Here is a 27156-nt window from a genome sequence, read left to right as displayed (position 1 = left end):
TTTCCTAGAAAGAATTATCCTGTACAACTTAATAATATAAATTGAAACTCTACACGATTATCAGACAACTGGTTTAAATCTCACCACCCCCTCTCTTTCTCATACATACAACCCACCCTAAGAAAAATCTCATTAAGATACCTGTTTTGATGCTGCTCAGAGATTATGACTGCATAATCTAACATACTACCAACTGTATGTTCCTATACCATGATATGTGTAATAAGCTGACTGCTTACACATACAATGTTCTTTTTTAAAAACCATATACAAACTTTGAAGAACGCAAAGGTTTTTCTACTAATGGCTACCCAACACATAGTTATACTGCAATAACTCCATCTAGTGATGAACCAAAAACAGAGCAGGTGCATGTTTTTTAAAACCTGGAAGTTACTCTGTAGCAAATAAAAAATTGTAAGGTAACCCTGCTGTAATAGAGGTATCAAGACTTCTGGAAGGAGTTATTTTTGGGTTTTTTTGTTTGTTTGCTTGTTTTTGGTATGATCTGGCCAGGCACAGTGGCTCACCTCTGTAGCCCTAGTGCTCTGGGAGGCCAAAGCAGGAGGATTGCTTGACCTCATGCAAGATCTCGCCTCTACAAAAAATTTAAAAATTAGCTGGGTGTGGTGGCACATGCCTATAGTCTCAGCCACTCAAGAGGCTGAGGCAGGAGGATCATTTGAGCCCAGGAGTGGGAGGCTGCAGCGAGCTATGATTGTACCACTGCATTCCAGGATGGGTGACAGAGCAAGACCCTGTATCTTTTAAAAAGAAAAAAAAAAAAAACAGTATGATCTGGATTCCTTGATCTTTTAATCTGTTAAGTGAACACTGAAATTAAAGGTTTTAAAAAGTAAATGTTTGCATTACAGTTGAGTATCAGAAATACTTTCATGACATTATTTAACTGGCATATTTGAAGAAAATAACAAATCTAAAATTTCCATTTGGAAATTAAGATTATTAAATTATAAAAATACACTTAAAGAGTAACAATACTGTTTACTTTTTTTTTTTTTTTGAGACCAAGTCTTGCTCTGTCGCCCAGGCTGGAGTGCAGTGGCGCCAACTCGGCTCACTGCAAGCTCCGCCTCCTGGGTTCACGCCATTCTCCTGCCTCAGCCTCCCGAGTAGCTGGGACTACAGGCGCCCGCCACCACACCTGGCTAATTTTTTGTATTTTTCAGTTGAGACGGGGTTTCACTGTGTTAGCCAGGATGGTCTCGATCTCCTGATCTCATGATCCGCTTGCCTTGGCCTCCCAAAGTGCTGGGATTACAGGTGTGAGCTACTGTTTACATTTCTTATATATCATCTCTCACTTTAAGAGTAGTTTTTATAATCTATAGACCATGGTATTAGTTACTAAGAGATTTTAGTACTTACTCTTGGGCACTTTCATAAGTAGCCATAAAAAATTAAGGAATATGCTGAAATTCAGAGTAAAAATCAAGCAACATTGAATTTGAATCAAGCAAATTCAATGTACATTTAAGCAACATCTTCAATGTTCAAAGAAACTTGCTTGCTATGTATTAAATAACTGCCAAGTGACTTTGTCCTTGCCACCCATTAAAAACCCTATCCATTTCAGGTAAAATGTCAGTGTTTAAAAATACATAAAAAAGTATGCTTGATATACCACATTTAAAATTACATTATTAGGCTGGGTGTGGTGGCTCACACCTGTAATCCCAGCACTTTGGGAGGCTGAGACAGGCAGATTGCCTGAGCCTACGAGTTCAAGACCAGCCTGGGCAATATGGGGAAACTCCATCTCTACAAAAAATTAGCCAGGCATGGTGGCGTACACCTGTGGTTCCAGCTACTTGAGAGGCTGAGGCAGGAGAAATCACCTGAGCCAGGAAAGTCAAGGCTGCAGTGAGCTGAGATCATGGCCACTGGCCAAAAGAGGAGATCCTGTCTCAAAAATAATAATAATAATAAATAAATTACATTTAGAATTGATATGGTACATTCCATTTTATTTGACTTTAAATATTCTCCTCTTCCCATATGATTTCCACTAACTCAAGCTAAATTGTGACAACTGACAGTATATGCCTGGGAAATCTAAAGAAAGTAACCTCTTGTTAATAACTAGAGTTTAATTCTTGTTAATATAGGTAGTACTATTTAACCTACTGCCAAATAGATTAAACTCCCGGTGTTTTATTAAAAATCTAAGCGATTTCCCAATAGACATCCAGTTCTTAAAAACTCTATTTATGGCCAGGCGCGGTGGCTCACGCCTGTAATCCCAGCACTTTGGGAGGCCGAGGCGGGCGGATCACAAGATCAGGAGATCGAGACCATTGTGAAACCCCGTCTCTACTAAAAATACAAAAAATTAGCCAGGCGCGGTGGCGGGCGCCTGTAGTCCCAGCTACTCAGGAGGCTGAGGCAGGAGAATGGCGTGAACCCGGGAGGCGGAGCTTGCAGTGAGCCGAGATGGCGCCACTGCACTCCAGCCTGGGCGACAGAGAAAGACTCCGTCTCAAAAAAAAAAAAAAAAAACTTTATTTTTGAGACGGAGTCTTGCTCTGTCCCCCAGGCTGGAGTGCACTGGCACGATCTCGGCTCATTGCAACCTCCACCCCCCGGGTTCAAGCGATTTTCCTGCCTCAGCCTCCCAAGTAGGTAGGATGACAGGCGCTCACTACCATGCTCAGCTAATTTTTGTATTTTTAGTGAAGATGGGGTTTCACCATGTTGGCCAGGATGGTCTTGATCTCTTGATCTCGTGATCTGCCTGCCTTGGCCTCCCAACGTGCTGGAATTACAGATGTGAGCCACTGCACCCAGCCTTAAAAACTTTAAAAACAAATGAATTAGGCTGGGCGCAGAGGCTCAGACCTGTATGCACTTTGGGAGGCCGAGGCGGGCGGATCACAAGATCAGGAGATCGAGACCATTGTGAAACCCCGTCTCTACTAAAAATACAAAAAATTAGCCAGGCGCGGTGGCGGGCGCCTGTAGTCCCAGCTACTCAGGAGGCTGAGGCAGGAGAATGGCGTGAACCCGGGAGGCGGAGCTTGCAGTGAGCCGAGATGGCGCCACTGCACTCCAGCCTGGGCGACAGAGAAAGACTCCGTCTCAAAAAAAAAAAAAAAAACTTTATTTTTGAGACGGAGTCTTGCTCTGTCCCCCAGGCTGGAGTGCACTGGCACGATCTCGGCTCATTGCAACCTCCACCCCCCGGGTTCAAGCGATTTTCCTGCCTCAGCCTCCCAAGTAGGTAGGATGACAGGCGCTCACTACCATGCTCAGCTAATTTTTGTATTTTTAGTGAAGATGGGGTTTCACCATGTTGGCCAGGATGGTCTTGATCTCTTGATCTCGTGATCTGCCTGCCTCGGCCTCCCAACGTGCTGGAATTACAGATGTGAGCCACTGCACCCAGCCTTAAAAACTTTAAAAACAAATGAATTAGGCTGGGCGCAGAGGCTCAGACCTGTATGCACTTTGGGAGGCCGAGGCAGGTGGATCACTTGAAGTCAAGACCAGCCTGACCAACATGGTGAAACCATGTCTCTACTAAAAATAAAAAAATCAGCTGGGTGTCGTGGCAGGGGCCTGTAATCCCAGCTACTTGGGAGAATGAGGCAGGAGAATGGCTTGAACCCGGAAGGCTGAAGTTGCAGTGAACTGAGCATTCCATTGCATTCCAACCTGGGCAACAAGAGTGAAACTCCATTAAAAAAAAAAAAAAAAAAAAAAACTAATGAAATGTTGTTATAAAGGCCATTTAAGTGCTAATATCACCTTCAACAAACAATCATAATACTCTTAGGTACACTTTTCTTTTATACTTACTACAAACTAAATGAGTGGATACTCAGTCCATTCAATTCTAATAAGTAAACTCAGAATTGAAGAGAAAGATCTGGAGATACTTGACCAAAATGTTAACATTTGTGAAATTTGAAAAGTGGATATGTGTATAGTATTCCCTGTATTATTGTGAATATTTAAAATTGCTCAAACCAAACAATAAAACGTCACAGCACTTCTCTAGGAATTCTTATTGACAAAGCAAAATTTGAATAATCTGCCACATTTTACTTTATATAACACAGGCCGGTGTTTTCTTTTTTTTTGAGATAGGGTTTTGCCCCATTGCCCAGGCTGGAGTGCAGTGGTGCGATCACAGTTCACTTTACCCGTGACCTCTCAGGCTCAAACGATCCTCCTGCCTTAGCCTCCGGAGTTGCTGGGACTGCAGATGCACGTGCACCACCACATCCAGCTTTTTTTAGTTCGTAGAGATGGGGTTTCACTATGTTACTCATGCTGGTCTCAAACTCCTGGGCTCATGCAATCCTCCCATTTTTCGGCCTCCTAAAATGCTGGGATTAAAGGTATAAGCCACCATGCCCAGCCTAGGTCATTTAACTGCCACATAACAATACATGCTATGATTAGAATTACACTATCCAATATGGTGGCCACTAGCCACCTGACCACTAAGCATTTGAAATTCAGCTGGTGTAACTGAGAAAGTGAGTTCATTTAAACTTTATCTGATACTCAATTCAGTGTCTGAAAGGCTTTTAAGTATTTTCAGACACTGAATGACTTGAGGACCATGCAGAAAAGACTTAGCTGTAATTAATACCTGGAACAGGTATGTGAATCTACTTTTTCCAATAGAAATTTAAATTCAGATCAAGTATTTCCAATAAACATTTAACATTCAAATTGAGATGTGCTCTAAATGCAAAATACATAATGGATTCCAAAGACTTAGTATTTTTTTTAAAATGTAATATAATTTTTACGTTAATCACTTTAAAAAAGATAGCATTTTGGATAAACTGTGTCAAAATATATAAAAATTGGTTTTGACTTCCTTTTTAGAACCTTAAAACTAAATTTCAAATAACATGTTGTTCACATCATATTTCTTGTGGAGAATGTTGGACTAGACAATATTTTCTGTAGCTAGTTCCTTACCAACAGACATATAGGTAGTTCTCATTTTTGCACTGTTAAAAACTAGCATTCCAATGTTCCTGTATGTTTTCTTGTGCACACACACAAGAGATACACTAAAAGCAGAATTCCTAGTCATAGGGTATTAGCACAAGTCACAGCACCTGTACCAATTTACACTCATTAGTTTTACACTACACTCTCCTAACATTTGGTAATGTCCACGTAACATCTTTAATTTGTGCCAATTTTGGACATGAAATGGTATTTCACTGTAGTTTCAATTTGCACATCCCTGACCACTAGTGAGCTTAAGCAGCTATTCATGTATTTCTGGGCTATCTGAGCCCAACAAATTGCTATACTCATTTCTGAGCTTGTTTAAAACCTTATTTTAGCTCCAATAGTGAAAAAGCCAGAGTCTAAAATTCAGCACTCAAACCACATCTCATATATCCAATTCGAACCACATAAAGGTAAATTATGGTCCTTTGGTATAAAATTTAGTTTTTATTTTTCCATACCAAAGTGTTTCTGATACTCCTCTAAATTATTCCATTGTGAAAGGGTGAGCTGTGGAAGTAATAGAGGAGTAAGTAAATGCATGTTAGTCAAACTTTTAACTTAGAGTTGCTTAAAATGTTTTCCTGGCTCAGCATCAAAAAACAATTTACACAAAACATATTTAATGTTAAACTAGAGGTCAAAAATAACACAGTTCTATTGCCAAATAAGTTAAACTCCTGAGTGTTTTTCAAACAGTAAATTCCCACTCTCTTTCTCTATGCAATTTTCTTTCCAACATCCCTCAGACTTGGAAGTGACTCTTTCATCTGATCAAGTTTTGTCTAGTCACAGGTACTAATTACAGCTAAGTCTTTTCTGCATGGTCCTCAAGTCATCTAGCTATAAGTCTACCAATGAATAGCATCTGTTATTTTATGTATGGTAGTCATACAGTCTCAATTTCCCGAGATTATCCAGGTTTCATATTATTTTTCTCTGTTGAAAAGGGGCTATATTAAATATAATTAAATGTGACTTATACTTTGCTTTTTTTAATTATTATTTTTAAGAGATGGGGTTATGTTGCCCAGGCCTAACTTGAACTCCTGGGCTCAAGGGATCCTCTCACCCCAGCCTCCCGCTGGGACACTGGACACAAGCTACCTCGCCCGACATTACTTGCAATTTTTGTCAGCTAATGTCTCAATTTTGGGTTTTGCTAATATAATTCCTGTAGTGATGTGGTGTTTGTGCTTGGATGCATTAGCTCTATTTCATAAAAGTAGTGTTAATACAACCCAGTCATCATGGTATCACATAAACCCAAATACATTTTCTGACTGTGAAAAGCAATTAACATTTTTCACTGACCAAAAATATGATACAGGAATACAATAATCTAAGTGTGAGGCCTTTTCCCTATTTAACTTTCCTGAAAGTGAATTATATTAGAGGTAGATGGAGACTGACTTCTGAGCTATCAGAGAGGGAATCCTATAGATAAATGGGCACCTTAACAAGACAAGCTTACTACAGTGTTTTTCAAACCCCAGGTCACAATCCAAGGAATCATGATCAATTTAATGGTCAAAAGGGGTATTTTAAAAAGTGAATGAAAATGCAAAATATCAGAAGTGCATCATACTTGTTGAGGACATATATCTTGTTCCAAGAAACTTTCAGCCACATATTTATATATGCTTGTCACAATGTAAGATGCATTTTCCCCCCCGCCCTGCAGAACATGATCAAAGGTTTGAAGACCTGGGCATACGAAATGCTTCTATTGAACATTCATGAAAATTCTGTAAAGCAGATACACAACACCCATCTTATAGTATGAAAACAGTGCTCCTGAGTGACTTAAAGTCGCACAGCTAGCAAATGATAAAAGTCTAGTTTTTAAAGCAGATGAAAATGGAATTAAACCACTGGACATCAAATAACTAAAATTAAAACCATGAGTTATCTTTTTTTACCTGTCAAAATAGAAAACATTTTTAATGACTAAATTCAATGTTAGTGAGAGCTTAAGGAAACCTGACACTTTCCAAAGCAGCTGGTGGGAGTATAAATTAGTAAAGTCTTTCTGAAAAACACCTTGGCAATGCATATCAAAAGCCACTATATAGCCATGAGAAAACAAAGTTGTAGCATATCCAGTGACATAAAATGTGCAATATAATAAAGAAGATAGTTTATAAATAAGTGGATACTGTATAAAAACATATCTATAAAGCCTTAGAAAAAAATACACAGAGGATACACTTACTTCAGCCCTTGCTCTGCCTCTCCTCCTCTCAACACAGACACCAGAGTGATCCTTGTAAAAACTCAATCTAGCATTGAAATACTCTAGGAAAAAAAAAGTGGGGTGGGGAGGCAGGATAAAGCAAGCATGAGAAAATGCAGATGGCTATTAAAGTGAGTCGGATGATGAGTCCTTTTCTGTATGTCTGGAACATTCAATAATATATAATTTTAAAATAATAAAACATAAGTCAGGTAGATCATTCCTCACAACTCTCCAATGGCTTCCCATCTCACTCACAGTAAAATACAAAGCCCTTAAAATGGCCTAAAGGAGGCCGGGAGCAGTGGCTCATGCGTATGCTATCCCAGCACTCTGGGAGGCTGAGGCAGGCAGATCACCTGAGGTCAGGAGTTCAAGACCAGCCTGACCAACATGGTGAAACCCCATCTCTACTAAAAATGCAAAAAATTAGCTGGGCATGGTGGCATATGCCTGTAATCCCAGCTACTCAGGAAGCTGAGGCAGGAGAATTGCTTGAACCTGGGAGGCAGAGTTTGCAGTGAGATCACACCATTTGCACGCCAGACTGGGGAACAAGAGTAAAACTCCATCTCAAAAAAACAAAAAAAACGAAAAAAAAGAAAAGAAAAAAATGGCCTAAAGGCCTTGTGCCAGTGTTTCTCAACCCTGGCTACACATTAGAAATCAGCTTCCACACCCCGAATCAGTGGCCTGGGTGGGGAGCTCAGCATCAGTTGTTTTTAAGAGCCTCTAAGGTGATTCGCATGTGTAGCCAGGAGGGAGAGCAACTAGAGGACACAATCCCCTCCTCCCTGTCCACCTTCATTTGTCCTTTGCCCTTTTTTGTTCCAGTCACAGTGGCCTTCCTGATGTTTCTCAAACATGCCAGGCACTGCCCCTGTCAAGGCCTTTGCCTGAAGTGCTCTTTTCCCTCAGGTCTGCCCAGTATGTTTCTTCCTCTCCTCCAGGTCTTGGCTCTAATGTTACCTTCTCAGTAGAGCCATTCTTGGTCATTCTAGGTAAAAATTACAGTCCCTTCCAGGACTCCCTCTTCCCTTTATTTCTTTTATTTTCCCCCATGGTACTTATCACCATCTGACACACAATATACTATCTTATATATTGTCCCTTTCCCCCAAGTAAAGTATAATCTCCTCAAAGGCAAGGATTTTGACTGTTCTAATCATTGCTGTATCCTCAGCATCTCAAATTTCTGGCACATATTATATATTCAGAAAATAATAATAAATGAATGAATGCTTATACACCAAAATGTTTAGAGTTCTTGATGGTGGAATTACAAGTGACTTATTTTTTCTTATCTCAATTTTCTATGTGAATTTTCTATATTTTTAAGAAAAATGGTTTTTCTAAGCAAATAATTTTTTAATCCAATGTATTTGCTTGCTTTTAAATACACAGCTAGTAGAATATTGTCTTAAATAAATACATCCATAGAGCTGCAGATTTGTGCACTTTACTGAATATGACATGCTTTAAATTTTTTAACAAAGTAAATGCCAATTGAAAATATTACAGCCCCAGACCGGGTGTAGTGGCTCATGCTTGTATTCCCAGGAATGGGAGGCTGAGGTAGGAGAATCACTTGATCCCAGAAGTTTAATCACTTGAACCCAGGAGTTAAGACCAACCTGGACCACTAAGTGAGACTCTACTGAAAAAAAAAAAAAAAAGTTGGCCAGACATGATGGTGCATGCCTATGTCCCAGCTACTCAGGAGACTGAGGCAGGAGGATTGCTTGAGCCCAAAAGTTTGAGGTTATAGTGAGCAATGTTTGTGCCACTATACCCCAGGCTGGGCAACAGAGTGAGACGCTGTCTCTAAAAAAGTGTTTTTAATTAAAATAAAATTATAGCCCCCGTGATATTGGATTCATCTAGCAGATTCATCTGATTCATCAAACAGATTTGGGGATACTCTTATCTGGAGAATGTTTCTTACAAAAGAAATCAGCCGGCCGGGCGCGGTGGCTCAAGCCTGTAATCCCAGCACTTTGGGAGGCCGAGGCGGGCGGATCACGAGGTCAGGAGATCGAGACCCTCCTGGCTAACACGGTGAAACCCCGTCTCTACTAAAAATACAAAAAACTAGCCGGGCGCGGTGGTGGGCGCCTGTAGTCCCAGCTACTCGGAGGCTGAGGCGGGAGAATGGCTGGAACCCGGGAGGCGGAGCTTGCAGTGAGCCGAGATCGCGCCACTGCACTCCAGCCTGGGCGACACAGTGAGACTCCGTCTCAAAAAAAAAAAATAAAATAAAATAAAAAAATAAAAAACAAAAGAAATCAGCCACAAATTTCCAACTGATCCAAGTTTTACCATCAACTATGTCTGTTCAGAATTCTCTCTGTAGTGCAGTTATCCCACACAAGTTATCCTACACAAGTAAGCTTTAACTACCAATATAGTTTTAACTGTGAACCAGCAAGCTTGCCCTGAGGAATCCCATAAATATGAACTTTAAGGAAGCCAATCATCTAAAGCTGGATAAAAATTCCTAACTCGTTCTCCGGCTACCACAGCATAAAAGATGATGGTTTAACTAAACAAGTACAGATAAAGAATAGCTGAACCAAATGATAAACAGAAAAAGTATCAATTCTACTAAAGAAAGCTTGCCCAACTCAGGCCTGTGGACCACATGAAGCTCAAACAGCTTTGAATGTGGCCCAATACAAATTTGTAAACTTCCTTAAACATTATCAGACCTTTCTGTGATTTTTTTTTTTTTTTAAGCTCCTCAGTTATCGTTAGTGTTAGTGTATTTTATGTGTGGCCCAAGACAATTCTTCCTCTTCCAATTATGGCCCAGCGAAGTCTAAAGACTGGACACCCTTATACTAAAGACTTTGTATTTGGCAGACATTCCACAATATTCAAATGGATTATATTAATATTAGAACTCCAATTTCAGTTGCCTCATCCAACCATTTAAGAACCAGTTATTTTCAGTTCTTTTAAAATTCATGCCCTGGAGTCTGGACAAAGTGGTAATACCTACTCTTAAATCTTTCTTAATCAAAAACAGCCTCTCATTATATGAAAGAGTTCTAGAATCTCAATCGAGTGCTCTTTGGAGACATTTGAAAAGAAGTAGTCTTATTTCTTAAGAAAAGAGACAGAAGTGGTAATAATAATTACAAAGGTACTACAAACAGCAGCATGAGCACAGCATATCACCCTGCAACAATTTAACATCATGACAACAATTTTAAAAACTTTATTCCAATACTAGGTATGGCTAGACTACAGTGAAAAACGCAAAGTTTATGTACATTTCTAAGTTACACCATAACATTAAAAAAATTTGACACCATCCTATCACCAGTATATCCTAAATGTACTTACTCTTTTCTGTTTTGTAGGTACTCTGGCAGAAATAGCAAAAGTATTTGTTTTTGGAGCCTGTTAACTATTCTAAATTTTCTTTTTTAAAAAAGAAAAAAATAGGCTGTCAGTCTGTCTCCCAGGCTGAAGTGCAGTAGCATGCTCATAGCTTATAGCTCACTGCAGCCCCAAACTCCTAGGCTAAGTGATCCTCTCCAGTCAGCCTCCCAAGTAGCTGGGACTAAAGATGTGCACCATCATGCCCAACCAATTTTTTAAAAAATTTTTTATAGAGACGGGATCTCACTTTGTTGTCCAGGTTGATCTAGAACTCCTGGCTTCAAGGGATCATCCTGCCTTGGCCTCCCAAAGAGCTGAGATTACAGGCATGAGCCACTGCTCCTGGTCTTTCTAAACTTTCTAAGACTAAATTCTTTCTCCCTGTATTAGTAATATAGTGAGACAGCAAATTTCTGATTATCTCAATTTCCTAAAAGATGCCTTCACTGAATTAAGATTTAAAGTTCTCCCTTGAATTGTTTAACAGATTGATAAAAGAAACTCCCATTGGATCATCAAATCACTCAGTATCTTAATGACAGTGCTAGGCAAAAAAATCATCTGTTTGCTGTTACACCCAAACAAGACTACAACTCAATACACTCCTCACTCATTTGCCAAGAAACTCAGTCAGGTTGTTTTCTACTCTCATGATGATCTCATCTCAGGTTCCCACTATATCTATTCATCTTTTTCTTTTCAACAATGTGTTTTCAACTATCCTGTTTTACCTTGTTCCTGATTTTACAAAATATTAAAAATTCTCTGCAGAAACTGAATGGTTACAGATCTAACATAATGAAAACTGAATAGCTTAAACATTATTGATGGAGTCAAAAAAGTAACAGTGACAGGAAAAAAAGCTGATGACAGTTTCTAACCTTCTGCAGTTGGAATTATGTGATGTCTCAGCAATTTTCCTTTTATAAATTGAGCACACAAATTAAAATTACTCAACAACAACTTCCATCATTTGTCCCAAAGGAGGGAAGCCACAGGCTGCACAATTCAAACTCAGAAATTTAAATATGCTACTCCTAAATCTGAAGACATAGGCCTAAACCTATAAAATGGGTATGTGGTACATTCTTTGGCTATAATTAACATTTTAAAGAGCTTAACACGTGGTCAGACACTGTTCTAAGCACTGTGCCTGTGTTACTGAACTCTCAGCCTTTATGAAGTTGTTATTACTATCCCTCTTTTGAAGATGAGGAACCTGAAGCATACAGACAGTATGTAACTGCTCAAGATGACACATTATAGAGCTGGCATACTGTCTGGCTCTAGAGCCCGTATCTTTATCTTATACTGAGTCACTGAATGGGAGAATAATTATTTTATCATGTAAACCTGACAGTTCATCACTGTCACCAAACTCATGCCTGACCCATGCGAGGTGTTCAATAAATGCTGAAAAAATTAAATTCTTAGATTTTTTTTTTTTTTTTTTTGCCTGAAAGAAACAAATTCAGGTGACAAGAACAGCAGGGGAAAAGTAGAAGGTATTTTTGAACTTCATACTTTATCAAAATGTCACCCTTCTCAGAATACCACATGTGATAAAATCTAGCCAATGTCTAAAGCAAATACGAGATGCTTTGGAATGAATAACCAACTTCTAGTCTCAAAGCCTCAACAGGCTAACACTATTATTATTTTTTGTAATCTGTTATAGAAGTGGGATCATTCTATCAAAATACAGATTATTTTCCCGTTCAGAAAGAAGACTTAAGAACTAGCGTAATTGCAATGACTGAAAATAAGTTTTCAGAGCCTTCCAAACCACACTATAATTCCAATCAAGTACTACAGCACAAACTGTCTTCAAAATACAGATAAAAGGTAAGTGTTATCAGTGCACATATATACACCTCATGAAAACACTCAGGTACCCTGAAAAGTGCTTAACGGTAATCATAATTATGTTGCTTGTACTATCCCACTCTGTCAATAACATTCAGTAAAGAGACAAGTAATAAGATGTATCAATAACTTGTTACTTACTCTGGATGCTAGTAACAGGATCTTCACAGTTCTCTCACCACCGTTGTTACTGAAATATTATACCTGACAATAGTAATAGCACAAAGCCCCCAAATACTATATAAATAGGAATCCAGTCAACATTGCTCAGGAATCTACCATCTGCATTGATGGCATTGCTCATCTCTCCTCCTTTCCACATCTCTTCCAATTGAAATAATGAAAATGAAAGGGTTCTAAGAAAACAGTTCTGAGTGGAAAAAACATGAACTCAAGCCATGTTTATTTTTTCCTTCACACCACAACAATTAACACAAACAGAAGACTTCTGTGACTAAATGTGGGGGATTTCTCCCCATCAACCAACAAGCAATCACTTTTGTAGTGGACACCAACTGGGTGTCCTCTAATTTAATTTCGACACTATCTACCTGGAGGTAGTATAGTGTCAGACTGCACAGGCTGAGAGCTCAGTCCCCCAAAACTGCCTTCTCTTTAGACACCCGTTGCCAGTCTGGGTCTCCAGAAATTCTGACCAACTGGCTTTAAGTTGGGGTTCTACAACCCTCTCTTTGAGTTCAAATAATTTGCTGGAATAGCTCATAGAACTCAGGAAAACACTTCAGTTTACTGGTTTATTATAAAGGATATAAAAGAATACAGATGAAGAAACGTATAGGGCAAAGTATGGGGGAAAGGGTATGAAGCTTCCAGGCTCTCTCCAGGCATGCCGCCCTCCAGGAACCTTCATACACATTTAGCTATCCAGAAGCTCCCCAAACCCTGTTCTCTTAGGCCTTTTATGGAGACTTCACTGGAGAGCCATGAATGAAGCATCGACAACCACGTCAAAATGTGATTAGACAAAAAGGGTATAATTTAATGCTAATAAACTGAAAAAACCCAACGAGGCCTATCTCTTCAGATTTTTCTGGACTTTCTGTGCACACTCCTTCTCTATAGTATGGGGCACAACCTTCTCTGAAATGAGGATCTTCTGACTCACAATCAGATCAGAATCCTGCCTTGGGTAAGTAAAAATAGGACAAGAAACAGGTCGGAGAGAAATTGTTTCCTGAGACCTGCTTCTGAAGCTAAAGCACCCCAACATTATAACATTATAGAGTCTGTAACAAAGGCTATGAAAGTTATGAGCCAGGAACTGTGGACAAAAAACAATATATATCATAGCATCACAGCAGTCTAGCCTCACCTGTAATTCTTCGTATTTCTAGGACTTCTTCCAAGCTGACATTAAGAATTAGTTATAATCCAGAAACTATTTATTGGACAACTTACTTTTACTGGGTAAAAGTAATCAAACCTTTTAAATTTAAGTGTCTTTAAGCTCATTGTTCAGATTTACCATTTACTTCCTATAAGAGGAAGAGATTTTTTTCTTTCCATGGTAATTTGGCCAGCATGGGCTGAGCTTTTCTCATTCACAAGTTCTATCTCCGCCACTATCCCTTCTGTTGGCTGGATATGAGGCCACTGGATATGGATTTTTTTAGATCACAAACTTCAAAGGCAGCAGCATTCTGCTAAAAAGCAATCTGTTCAAATTGAACAGGGAGGTTCTCGGATTATCCAACATTTAAAGAGTAATCAATACACTAATCAATTGTCATTTTTAAATGTTCATGTTTGGACAAGAGTCTAGGGAAATTTCTGAAATGTCTAACAGTTTTTGAGAGCCAATACCTGAAATCTGAGAGAAGACAATGACATGGATGCTTCAGTACAACCACCTTTAAATTGCAATAAAAACTAAGAGGAGATAGAAAACAGGTCCATGATAAATTCTAAACCTAAGTTTAGCCAGGAGTTGTAAGCATGCTTCAGAAGATTTTTTTTTTTTTAAATCAATCTTTATCCTGGTTTTATTTTCTCCTTCCTCGGTAAGAAATGTCAGTAGATACAAGATGATGACGGCATACCTAAAGGTATGCCACAGACTGAATAACAAAATTCTAAAAATGTCTGCATTGGTACAATAAGTTATTATTTTCAGTTTTGCATGGACTATCAATTGTATTCATAATTAATCTTGGGAAGCAGAAATGGCATTTTAACAAGACCATTTTTATACTTACAATGAGGCATTTAAAGAGTCGGGATTAGAAACCACATCTTCCGTTTCCAAAACCAGAGTTCCTTCTATTACCGTTCTGTACTGATTTCAATATGCCTTTGCTGTAGAACTCCAACAAATCTTACATGCATTGAAACACTTATTCTACTCTAATTTCAGAAACTCTTGATAAGAAACAATACCTTTATGCGTGGTGTTCAGATTATAGAAGGATAAAGGGGTCTGTAACATACTTAAATTGGCCAATGAAAATTTTGCTGGATGGTTCAAAAGAAAGCTTCAGAATTTAGTTAGAGATATAAAATACTAGGCCGGGCACAGTGGCTCATGCCTGTAATCCTAGCACTTTGGGAGGCCGAGGCAGGCGGATTGCCTGAGCTCAGGAGTTCGAGACCAGCCTGGGCAACATGGTGAAACCTCATCTCTACTTAAATACAAAATAAATAAATAAATAAATAAATAAATAAATAAATAAAATACTAAAGTGTGTGTTAAACAACCTGGATCATTTTTAACTCACACTCTGTGCAATGACCTTAAGTTGCCTTAAGATGTCATTCAAAATAATTCCAATCTGTCAAAAATCAACCATAGGCCAGGCGCAATGGCTCATGCTTGTAATCCTAGCACTTTGGGAGGCTAAGGCAGGCAGATCACCTGAGGTCAGGAGTTCAAGACCAGCCTGACCAACATGGCGAAATACTGTATCTACTAAAAATACAAAAATTAGCTGGGTATGATGGTGAGTGCCTGTAATCCCACCTACTTAGGAGACTGAGGCCAGAGAATCACTTGAACCCAGGAGGCGGAGGTTGCAGTGAGCTGAGATTGTGCCACTGCACTCCAGCCTGGGTGACAGAGCGAGACTCTGACAAAAAAAAAAAAAAAAGCTAGATTCTGTAAAAATAAATTTTAATATGGCCTATTCTAGAAAGTACTTATTATTTCTTTGAAAATGATGCAATAAGGTAGGTTTTTTCTTCTGAATCATCACAATTAAATATTTGTGATACAGGCACAGGAGGAAAAACATACTTCACTGGGTGAAACCGTAAACAGAAGAGGGAAGATCAACAGAAGACTTCAATAAACTGACAGACTTTTAAATGTAGGACTGCATAAAAAACACTCTAACATTTGAAAAATTGAATTCATTGATAGCCCCTTCAAATGAGTGTAGAAGGCTGAATAATGGCCCCCAAAGAAACCTAGACCTAGAAGCTGTGAATGTTGCCTTATTTGGCAAAAGGGATTTTGCAGATGTGATTAAGTTAAGGATCTTGAGATGGGGGATTACCCTGAATTAGCCAAGTAGGCCCTAAATGTAATCATAACTACTATCCTCACAAGAGGGATGCAGAGGGACACTTAGCTACAGAAGGTGATATGATGAAGGAAGATACAGATTTGAAGATTTCCTGTGCTGGCTTTGAAGATGAAGGGAGACGCCATGAACCGGGAATGCAGTTCTAGAAGCTAACAAAGTCAAGGAAACCATTGTCCCCTACAGCCTCCTGAAGGAGTGTGGGCTTCTGACACTTTGATTTCAGCCCAGTTAAACTGCTTTCATACTTCTGACCTCTAGAACCATATGAGAATGAATGTGTGTTGTTTTAAGCCACCAAGTTTGTGTAATTTCTTATCGTAGATATAGAAAACTAATACAATAATAATGATACAAACCATCATCCAGTTAAAATCTATCAGCTCTCTGCCACCTAGAATTATTCTAAATTCTATTGTATGTGTTTTTTATTAAGAATGTTTAATAGTGATAGAATGACTGAAAACAGGCATAAAATCTTAATAAGAGGAACTTTATATTTATTAAAGCAATTTTAGGCAATATGTTTGCCAACTGGGTATCTTCGACTACAGTGTAATCTGATGAAAATTAAAGCTCAAGAATAACAAATTACTGTCATGGGACAAGTTATAGCAATTGTTCAAAAGTAACAAGTGTAGTTGAGTAGCAAGTCTATTTTTCTCATTTCACTAAATAGCAAACCAACATGTCATTTAGAAATAGTACTGTTTCAGAAGCAAAAAGAATTAAAAAATAATGAAATTCAATGAGAGAATCAGAAACAAAAAGAAAAATTAAAGAAGAATAAAACAACAACAAAAGCAGCAGCAGTACTGTTACAAAAATAAAACACCTGAAAAGTAGGGGAAAAGGTGGAGAAAAACATTTTGTTGAATTCTTATTACACGTAAACACCTTATATATATAGTCTCATTTACATTTCAAACAACTCTAAGATATAAAAGTAGATTTAAAAAGTAATAACAAGACTTGGAGGAGGGGACAGTTTAAATAACTAGTCAATGGTCACAGCTAGCATTGGTATTTCTGGGATTAAAATCCAAGACTAACTCCAAAGCCCATAACTTTTCACTACTGCCAAAGAAAAGTATGGTATCTGGTAATAGAAACTAAACTTAAATTTCTTCTTTACTTCTGAATAACTCAATGACCAACTCAAAATCTCATAAATTATAAATCTGTTACTGTCATGCTGGCAAAATATATTGTATTTTCTCACTCCAAGACAGTCATATGCCCATGTAAGTTATTATACCTTTATGTAAATGTTAGAAAATATTTTATTTCTTTGATTACGCCAGGCCCTTCTAAAAACTGAGAATTTTAACTTTGCTCATGCAAACAAACTTTTCATAACTGAAAACCCTCAAGTATGAAACATGGTCTCATTTTCTTATTCATTCCTTCAACATTTATTTATTGACTGTCTACTCTTGTGTCTTGTGTTAGACACAATGGCAAGTAAACCAGATAGTTCCTAGCCTTGTCAAATCAATGGTCTAGTGGGGAAAGGAGGCAGACTACTAAATAATCAACTTACAATGTGTGATGTGTCATGAAAGAATGATGCAAAGAAACAGGAGTACAAAAAGATACTTTTCAACCATCACAATGCTTTATTTGCCCCACATAAAGCAATAGTGTATATAAGTGATTACTAATCATTTATGATACAGATCTACCTAAAACACATTTACAATTCATACTTTCCATCTTCTTAATTGCTTTTTCTTTCATCACTTAGGTATGGGATGATTACTGGGCAGCACTTTCAGAGTCTCCAAATAAACACTCTCATAGCACCAGTTATCTCTCCTCATGACACGTGTCACAATTACAACTTTATTTTTATCTGTGATATTTTAAGAGTCTACCCCCAGACATTTATGGGAGTACCAGATCTATCCTTCCACCTTAAATAACTAAAACACTAGACAAAATATACAAAACAAGTTTTCAGACACTGCACAATAAATAGCATGGCACCGTGATCTCTGAGAGGCAGGAAACAACCTTGCTCTACAAATATTCTCGCTTACTCACTGGAGAGACCTCCAGACCACAGCATAGGGAAGGGAACCATAACAGAGCCCTGAGTTTAAGACAAAGTTGAAAATTTGGAGAGGTAAGGCAGCTAGAATTTGCAGGACAGAGTATTAAAGAGGAGGGAGCTGAACAGAGGTGAGCTGCACAGAAAAAGCACTCAAAATCTATAGAGGATTCCTCTCATGTTTTCAGCTAAGTAGTGATCAGTACATACCTTTGACAAGACAGTCTAAGTCCAGAGAAGAGCCACTAGGAAGAGCAAGTAGAACAATCCCCAGGAATCACATAAAACAAGGAACAGTTCATGTTCATTCTGCCAGAAGGGAGAGGACATGGGACACTGGGTAAAGTTTCCATAAACGCATCTCCTCAGTAGTGAGCTAAAATTAGCTGTACAGTAAAAGGCTGCTCTGGTCCCACACAACACAGCTTAAAAGTAAGCTTTGAAAAGATCATACTGTTTCCAATCAACTTCACTGAGTCTCAGAACAAAGCTCAAGAATATTTAAAAGAATACAAGTCTGGGCACGGTGGCTCATACCTGTAATCCCAGCATTTTGGGAGGCCAAGGCGGGCAGACCACTTGAGCCCAGGAATTCAAGACAAGCCTGGGCAAAATGGTGAAACCCCATCTCTACTAAAAATACAAAAAATTAGCTGGGCATGGTGGTGTGTACATGTAGTCCCAGCTACTTGGGAGGCTGAGGTGGAAGGACCACTTGAATCCAGGAAGTTGAGGCTGCAGTGAGCCATGGCTGCACCACTGCACTCCAGCCTGGGCAACAAGAGTGAGACCCTGTCTCAAAGAAATAAAAAAGAATAGAATACAAAAATAGCACCAAATAAGATACAATCCTAAATATCTAACATTCAGTGGATAAGTAAAACACAACCCATAATGAGTAGGAAATTCAACAACAGAAACACACCCAGAAACGACACAGATGATAGAACAGGCAGACAAGAATATTAAGATAGTTATTAATAACTACAGTCTACATGTTCAATAAGGTAGACAAAGACATAAGCAGTTACACTTGAATGTATTAAAAAGCCCCAAATCAATTTTCTATAGATGAAAAGAGATGAAAATATGTCTGGATGAAATAAAAAGCAGATAAGGCATTACAGAAAAAAAAAAAGGAAACCTGTTAATTTGATGAGACAGAAATCAAAACTATCCAAAATGAAGCACAGAAAAAAAACACTGAAAAAAATATATAGTACCAATGTGATTAATTACTGTGGGATAACTTCAAGCAGCCTAACATGCATGCAACTGAAGTCCTCAAAAGTGGGAAGGATTAAAAATAATTGGGCCAGGTGCCGTAGCTTATACCTGTAATCCCAGAACTTTTGGAGGCTGAGGTGGGAGAATCTTGAGGCCAGGAGTTCAAGACCATCTGGGCAACATGGCAAGACCCTGTCTCTAAAAAATACTACAAAAACAAAAAGTAGCTGGGAATGGTGGCTCACACCTGTGGTGCCGGCTACTCAAGAGGCTGAGGTGGAAGAAACGCTTGAGCCCAGGAGGTTGAGGCTGCTGTGAGCCGTGATCACGCCACTGCACTCCAGCCTGGGCAACAGGTCAAGACCTGTTTCCAAAATAAATTATTTTAAGAATTTCGCTTGAAAAAATGTCCAAATCTGATACTACTATAAAGCTATGGACCTGAGAAGCTTAACAAACCACAAGCACAAAAAAATTTAAGAAAACTATGCCAAGGGCAAAGGGACATCATAATTAAACACTTAAAAGCCAATGATGAAACCTTAAGCAGTCTTGGGGTATGGAGCACATTACATACAAATGAAGATAAGAACGGCAGTTGACTTCTCAATGGAAACAATGCAAACCAGAAGACAGAATATGTATAAAGTATAGAAAGAAAAAAAACTTGTCAACCTAACAATTTTCTACCCAGCAAAAAACATCTTTCATCTGCCAGAATTTACCCAAGTCAATTTAGGGTAATGAAAATATCTTAGAACTACATAGAGGTAATGGTTACATAACACTGTGAATGCACTAAATGCCACTGAATTGCACTTTTAAATGGTTAATGGTTTATGTTATGTGAATTTTACCTTAAAAAAAAAAAACTCATAAAAACAGGAGAGTGGAACAAAGATTTTCTCAGACATACAAAAGCTGAAATAATTCATTATTAGTGGACCTGACTATGAGAAAATGTAAAAGAAAAGTTTTAAGAAGAAGAACATGATTCCATATAGAGATCTGGATCTACTCAAAGGAATGAAGAGCACCAAAAGTGGTTTAAAAAAAAAAAGGGGGGGGGGGGCTGGGCACGGTGGCTCACACCTGTAACCCGAGCACTCTGGGAGGCCGAGGTGGGTGGATCACCTGAGGTCAGGAGTTCAAGACCAGACTGGCCAACATGGTAAAACCCCGTCTCTACTAAAAATACAAAATTAGCCGGATGTGGTGGTAGGTGCATGTAATCCCAGCTACTCAGGAGGCTGAGGCTGGAGAGTCGCTTGAACCTGGGACGCAGAGGTTGCAATGAGCCAAGATCATGCCACTGCACTCCAGCCTGGACAACAGACCAAGACTCTGTCTCAAAAAAAAAAAAAAAAAGTGGGGTTTATAACATTAGAATTAAATATATAACAATAACAAACGCAGGGGGATAAAACTATATTATTGTAAGGTTCTTATTATATATGAAGTAGTAAAATGGATCACTTAAAGGTAGACTGTGATAAGTTAAAGATGTATACTATAAACCCTAAAGAATCATTTAAAAAGAAGAGATATAGTTAGTAAGCTAACAAAAGGATGAAATAAATCATAAAAAATACTCAATCTAAAGTAACGCAAAAGAGAAAAGAAGGAGAGGAATAAAGAACAGACAGAACAAACAGAACATATATAAGATGGTAGACTTAAACCCAATCATATCAATAATCATATTAAATGTACATGATCTAAACACCCACAATTAAAAGGCAGAGATTAGCTAGGTACCATGGCATTTGCCTATAGTCCCAGCTACCTGGGAGGCTGAGGTGAGCTCAGGAATTTGAAGTCCAGCCTAGGCAACACTGCAAGACCCTGTCTCTTACAAAATAAAATTAAATTTAAAAAATAAAAAATAAAAGGCAGAAATTGTCAGATTGTATATAAAGCAACAACCAACTATATGATGTTTATAAGAAAATCATTTTGCAACCATTGTGGAAAACAGTATGGCAATTCCTCAAGGATCTAGAACTAGATGTACCATATGACCCAGCCATCCCACTACTGGGTATATACCCAAAGGATTATAAATTATTCTACTACAAAGACACATGCACACGTATGTTTATTGTGGCACTATTCACAATAGCAAAGACTTGGAATCAACCCAAATGTCCATCTGTGGCAGACTGGATTAAGAAAATGTGGCACATATACACCATGGAATACTATGCAGCCATCAAAAAGGATGAGTTTGCGTCCTTTGTAGGGACATGGATGCAGCTGGAAACCATCATTCTTAGCAAACTATCACAAGAAGAGAAAACCAAACATCGCATGTTCTCACTCATAGGTGGGAAGTGAACAATGAGATCACTTGGACTCGGGAAGGGGAACATCACTCACTGGGGCCTATCATGGGGAGGGGGGAGGAGGGAGGCATTGCACTGGGGAGTTATACATGATATAAATGATGACTTGATGGGTGCTAACGAGTTGATGGGTGCAGCACACCAACATGGCATAAGTATACATATGTAACAAACCTGCACGTTATGCACATGTACCCTAGAACTTAAAGTATAATAAAAAAAAAAAAAAAGAAAATCATTTTGAAGATCACCTTAAAAACCATTTTAAATATAAAGACACCTATAAGTTAAAAGAGGATGGAAAAAGATATACCTCGCAAACATTAATCATAAGGTCTGCCCCATCCCCAGAATGAAATCTCCATGAAGGCAGGGGCATGTGCATTTTATTCACCTTTTGTCTCCAACAACCAGCAAGACTGCATACAATATCTGTTAAGTGAATGAAATTCTTTTAAAATGTATGGGACCTTCTACCCCACATTACTATGATTCCCAGGCTACAATGTCATCATTGTTCAAGGTTATGAAAAACTATTTCCTGTCTGAGGCCATCAACAGCTGTTCTCCTTGCTATTATCTATACCTCCCTTCCGAAAGTCTATTCTCTTTTCTCTGCCCAGTCTCCTGGGGGCTGAGAAACCTGATAACCAATCTTGTTAGAAGTGTGCCAAAAGTAAAAAAACAAACACTATTACTGAGTGAAGGTGTGTTTTGCTTTCCCTGAGTAAAATAAATATATTTGGCTATTCCCTGAGAGTACTAAATATTTCTTAGTTATCATGCTTTCTTCTCAACAAATATTTTAAGGACCAGCTAGAAGCTTCTTGCCATGAACAGGGTGATAGAGGAATAGAAAACAGATTTGTGGGTTTGGGTTTTTACAGTATGGGGAGGGTAAGTAGACATTTGGCTATTCCAACTGAGTTCTCCTCCCACCCCAACATTTTTACATGTTTTTCTTCATCGCATCCTCACCCTAAGCTAAGCAGTAAGGCATGAAATTTAACGAGTTAAAGGACTGACTCCTGGTGTTTCTGTGTATTCGTTCCATTTTTTTCCACAAAGTTTGGAACACGCTTTCCTTAGTGCAAACGTGATTCATGATGTTTACATTTGTAAGTAACAAATAACCCATTTTAACATTTCAACAGGTCCAATGCTAGGTACTTAGTACATAACAGGTCTTAACACCCATGGACTTAAAAAAATTACAAACTGTGGTAAGTGTTACCAAGGAAAATGAAGAGCTATGATGAGAAAGAGAGCAAACAAAGACAATGGAAAAAAGAGGGACCTAATTGAAGTTGGTTAGTTTGCTAAAGAGTGGGAATCTATGGCCGGGCGCGGTGGCTCAAGCCTGTAATCCCAGCACTTTGGGAGGCCGAGACGGGCGGATCACGAGGTCAGGAGATCGAGACCATCCTGGCTAATACGGTGAAACCCCGTCTCTACTAAGAAAAATACAAAAAACTAGCCGGGCGACGAGGCGGGCGCCTGTAGTCCCAGCTACTCGGGAGGCTGAGACAGGAGAATGGCGTGAACCCGGGAGGCGGAGCTTGCAGTGAGCTGAGAAGCCGGCCACTGCACTCCAGCCTGGGCGGCAGAGCAAGACTCCGTCTCAAAAAAAAAAAAAAAAAAAAAAGAGTGGGAATCTGACAGATAATAGTGTTTCAGGTTCAGGCAACAGCAAAACCTTGTTATTTCTCTATCAAAAGGTAGAGTCTATGTGCTCTCTCCCCTTAAGCCTGAGTGGACCTTTATGACTGCCTGAACCAAAATAATGAGGCAACAGTAACACTGTGTACTTCTTGAGTCTACATTGTATTAGGCCATTCAGCTTCTGCCTGCTTCTCTCAGGATACTCACTCTGAAAACCCAGCTACCATGCTGTAAGGACTAGCAGCTTGCAGAAAGGAATCAAGAGGAATCAAGACCTCCACACTAGTCGACTTCCTGGCCAAGAGTGAAGACTATCTTGCCAACCATATGAGTAATCCGTTGAAAAGTAAACCCCATAGCCCTCAGTTAAGCCACCCCCAGCCAATGCCATACGGAACAGAGATGAGCTACCTCTCACAAGTTCTGCCAAACTTGCAAATTTGTAAGCTAAATGATTGTTGTTTTAAGCCACTAAATGTTGGGATGGTTTGTCATGTTGCAAGAGACAATGAGAACGATGTGCAAAGATCTTGAGGCTGTCAAGAGCTTGGCACGTCCAGAAATTGAAGAGTACCAGTGTGGCTGAACACAGATATAAAAAACAACAGCATCAACACCAGCAGCAACCACAACAGCTAACATTTGGTATTTGTTATGTTATACAGGCATTGTTGTAGGTGATTGATATTCATTATTTAATCATCACAATGTTGATATTGATATGCGTTATTTAATCATCACAATCCTATTGGTAGATACTATTAGAACATCAATTTTTGATATGAAAAAATAGAGGGACCGAGCAGTTTAGTGACTTACCCAAGATCACACCCCAACCCCAGTCTAGTACAAGAGCCCAAGCTATTAACAATAATGCCACATTGCCTCTCAAAGCCCAGAATGGCATAAAATGAGGTTTAGAAAGCCAGATAAACCCCAGGTTTTGCAGATTCCTATAGACTGTGGTAGGAAGTTTAGGCGTCAGTTTACAAGCAGTGGAACACTATTGAGTTGTAAGCAAGATAGGTAGTATGTAATCCATTTTATATTTAAAAGATCATTCTGGCTGCATACAGAGAAGGGAAGGGAGCGGGAGGGGAGGGGAGGAAAGAATTTCATAATGGCTGGATGAAGCTAATAACACTGAACTCCATGATCAATCTGAACACACAAAAAGAGAAATGGCAAGACAGACATTGTTATGTGCCTCCCTGTGTAACACAACAGAGAAGAAGCATACCACACCACCCATAACATATGCTTGGGAGGAAAAAAATTAAAACCTGAATCTCAGCATGCCAAGATCTAGCAACAAGTTTACCAGAAACAGAATAGAGGAACATTTTAAAGCATACCATGAGTCTGCCAAATAAAGATTGTGAAAAATTCCACAGGACAAATTGGGTAAATAAACAGCAAGAAAAGGAGGGGAAGGAGGCTGTTATAGACTAAAAGAAATCCACAAACACACCAACCAAATATAATGTGTGGACCATGTTTGAAAGCTGATTTGAATAATCCAATAGTAAAAAAGACATTGATGTGGCAACTGGGGAACTGTGATCACTTACTAGATACCAAGGAATTATTAAGTGATTTTTCTGGTATGATAATGGTACTGAAGATGTGTTTTTTTTAAGAGTCCTTATTTCTTAGTAATACACAGTCATATATTTACAGGTAAAATTATATGATGTCTAGAATTTACTTTAAAATAATATAGAGAGGTGCAGGCAGTACAGATAAAACATGAGCCACATGTTAATAACTGTTGAAGCCAGGTGATGAATGCATAGGGGTTAATTATATAATCCTCCTTAGGTGTTTGTATACTTAAAACTTTCTGTACACTTAATACAAAGTTTAAATTTAAAACATTTTTAGAAGTCTGTTTAAGATCCCAAAATCCAACTAAGGTGAGGTTGTAAAACTCCAGCAGGAAAGACAGGCTAATGAGTAAGTATAAAACCTCCTCCAGTGTTTTGCTGTCTGCTTTAAGAACATGCAATCTGAAAGCAGACAACTATGTAAGTTAGAATAGGATTTATAAGAGGTGATTAGGCAGTGCCTTTAGCACTCTCTAGAAGAGAAGGGGTCCTGATGTAGCCAAGTGGCAGGTCACGATTGATGCAGGAGCTTAATGTAGTATTAGATACCCAACCCACTATCCTTATTCCTCAAGCAAGCTTCTGATTACAATCTGGATTCCACTGTGGCATTTGTTTTCCTATGTGAGAATACATTTTTAATGACTTATTAATAAACTGCCATTCTAGTTTATACATCAGTCTCTTTGAGTTTTAGTATGGTAAACCAGTTCTTAAGAGCCCCGAATCAAACATCTTAAATAAGCAATCGGCAAGCTAAAAAGCCCAGAGTGGACAATCTGCTGACCATACCAAAATGTTGTCAGTTTTTCACCATGGACCTTTTTCTTACTGCACATCCTTCACATAGGTAATAGAGCTATTTAATATTATTTTAAAATGCATTTATAATAAATAGAAAATAAATTTCAAATGTAACAATAATAGTTACCATTCACTGAGTAGCTATTAGTACATCAGGCTAGACCCTTTGTATATATTTTACCTAAATTTTAAAGCTAGACGGGGCACGTATTCTCATTTTACAGATGAGGAAAATGATGTTCAGTGACCTATTCAAGATCACACAGCCAAGAAGAGGATGGAGCCAGAATTCAAACTTAGATCTGATGGTAAGCCAAACAGCCTCTTAAAATGTTGTAGACTAAATAGATTCCTGTGGTTTCACATTGTTACCAAACCCAAAATATAATCTCTATGAGTACATGTTTAATAACGTGAGTACCTAGTGAATGCCAGGAATTCTGTTAAGAGCTGTGAGGAATACACAAAGAAGAAACATACACAGGCTCCATTCTCAAAGACAGTTCATCTAAAAAAAAAAATCTTGTTAATAGAAGATGATTACAATATGAGTGGAAAGTAATAAATGCCATGGGGAGGTAATATAAAGCACTATGAGGATTCAGGAGAGACAGATTTCAAAAACGTTGAAGAAACAAACTCATGTGCTCGCTTCGGCAGCACATATACTAAAATTGGAACGATACAAAGAAGATTAGCATGGCCCCCGTGCAAGGATGACACGCAAATTCGTGAAGCATATTTTTGCAAAGACTTGGAATCAACACAAATGTCCATCTGTGACAGACTGGATTAAGAAAATGTGGCACATATACACCATGGAATATTATGTAGCCATAAAAAAGGATGAGTTCATGTCCTTTGTAGGGACATGGATGCAGCTGGAAACCATCATTCTCAGCAAACTATCACAAGAACAGAAAACCAAATACCGCACGTTCTCACTCATAGGTGGGAACTGAACAATGAGATCATTTGGACACAGGAAGGGGAACATCACACACCGGGTCCTATTGTGGGGAGGGGGGGGATAGCATTAGGAGATATACCTAATGTAAATGATGAGTTAATGGGTGCAGCACACCAACATGGCACATGTATACATATGTAACAAACCTGCACATTGTGCACATGTACCCTAGAACTTAAAGTATAAAAAAAATTTTTTTTTTTAAAGAAAAAAAAAAGAAACTCATAAAACAGCCAATTTTTAGTTTGACACTGTACCAATGGATTACTGTACTAAGTGGTGGACATTTCTTTTTCTAAAGGAAAGAAGAATACACGGCCAAGCAACAGAAGGCTAGGCTCTACCACCAGCTAGCAATAGGACTTTGGGCAAAGTCCTCAGTTGCCTCATTTAAAAATAACACAGGCATCGCACCTGTAATCCCAGTTACTTGGGAGGCTGAGGCAGAAGAATTGCTTG

At 38.7% G+C, this 27156-nt stretch overlaps 1 protein-coding gene and 1 non-coding gene across 2 annotated transcripts in view; one reads left to right on the top strand and one right to left on the bottom strand.

Annotated features, from left to right (window-relative positions):
* The window catches only part of HOMER1 (homer scaffold protein 1), a 139548-nt gene that overhangs the window by 86839 nt on the left and 25553 nt on the right, over window positions 1-27156 (bottom strand). The gene's annotated exons all lie outside the window — the stretch shown is intronic.
* LOC117066152 lies at window positions 26372-26473 on the top strand. Its single transcript, XR_004430153.1, has one exon. It is a non-coding gene; the product is annotated as a U6 spliceosomal RNA (small nuclear RNA).

The sequence above is a fragment of the Trachypithecus francoisi genome, unplaced genomic scaffold, assembly GCF_009764315.1.
Source record: "Trachypithecus francoisi isolate TF-2019V2 unplaced genomic scaffold, Tfra_2.0 Lachesis_group2, whole genome shotgun sequence".
Lineage (NCBI taxonomy): Eukaryota > Metazoa > Chordata > Mammalia > Primates > Cercopithecidae > Trachypithecus > Trachypithecus francoisi.
The sequence above is the reverse complement of the archived record's forward strand: the minus strand, read 5'-3'. Positions and strand labels throughout refer to the sequence as shown.